Genomic DNA, 1,163 nt, shown 5'->3' with positions numbered 1-1,163 from the left:
AAACGCCCAATTGGTACCTACACCGGCGCCATTTTTGTTGTTTTGTACACATTCTCGCGTGATTTGAAAAAGCCGCGAGATTTTCCGCCAGATACCACCCAGATAGCCCTAGATTAAAAATTATCGGTCAGAATTGGCTTAATTGCAGAGTGCGAAATACGGGGGGGGGGGGGGGGTTGTCCGGGGGAGCTCAACTCCCCCGTTTAACCCATGAGACCCCCTTAAATTGTGTCAAAAAAAATTTAAATAAAATGTTCTGGCTCCTTAGGAAGCCATTGCTCATATTTGCATATTGTTTCTAAGTTATATACTATAAGCTTTCTTATGTATAATATTTGATATAGTCTTATTTTGAAAGCACTGGAAGTTGAGCAGTGGCATCTTTCTGTTTAATGAGTAAACACTGCATAGCTACATCTGTTCTCTCTGTGCTGCGTTTGTGGCCAGTATAGCATGTAATTTGATGTGAAGGGTGTATTTCGTTTATGTACATATAGTACTATGTTTCATGTTGTGTTTGGAGGTTTATTGCAAGAAAGGTCACAGAGAAGATAACTTTAAAAAGACGCTAGCATACGCGCTAACTAGCCGCTAGCATACGCGCTAACTAGCCGTTAGCAATGCCGCTAGCTAGCGGCTAATGTTAACATGTCATTATGTGTTTCTGTGAATATTCAGGGAATATGTTGAGTTTATTATTTAGGAGAATGGTGTCTGTTTATTTGGAATTGTGCCTGTTTACACAAAGACTTACGCCCATTATTTCTTTGTTGCAGTTTTACCATTCATTCATCCAGCCAATAAATCCAAAGAAAAGGCTTACAGTGTGGTTATTGGAAATGATTTGCTCTGTTTTTTGCGAAGTGGAGCCAGCCAATCCTGTTCGCATATGCAAATTATTGCGTTAAGACATCAGGTCTTCACTGCTGTTTGTGGACCTTAACGGACCTCCTCTGGACAAATTCGACCCATTTCCATTCGTCAGAAACTGGATTAAAGCAGGACGTGCACGCATGAAAGAGACACAGACAGAAAGAGAGACACTCTTTGTGCATGTGGGTGTTTTCATAGACTGTCTGTTCAGGCTCTTGCCGCTCCACCAGATTCACAGAAAGCTTCATCCACCAAGCTGTCAGGAAGCTGAGCCCCCATGCACTACTATT

The sequence above is a fragment of the Cyprinodon variegatus genome, unplaced genomic scaffold, assembly GCF_000732505.1.
Source record: "Cyprinodon variegatus isolate N-32 unplaced genomic scaffold, C_variegatus-1.0 Scaffold1611, whole genome shotgun sequence".
Taxonomy (NCBI): Eukaryota; Metazoa; Chordata; class Actinopteri; order Cyprinodontiformes; family Cyprinodontidae; genus Cyprinodon; species Cyprinodon variegatus.
Note: the sequence above shows the minus strand (reverse complement) of the source record.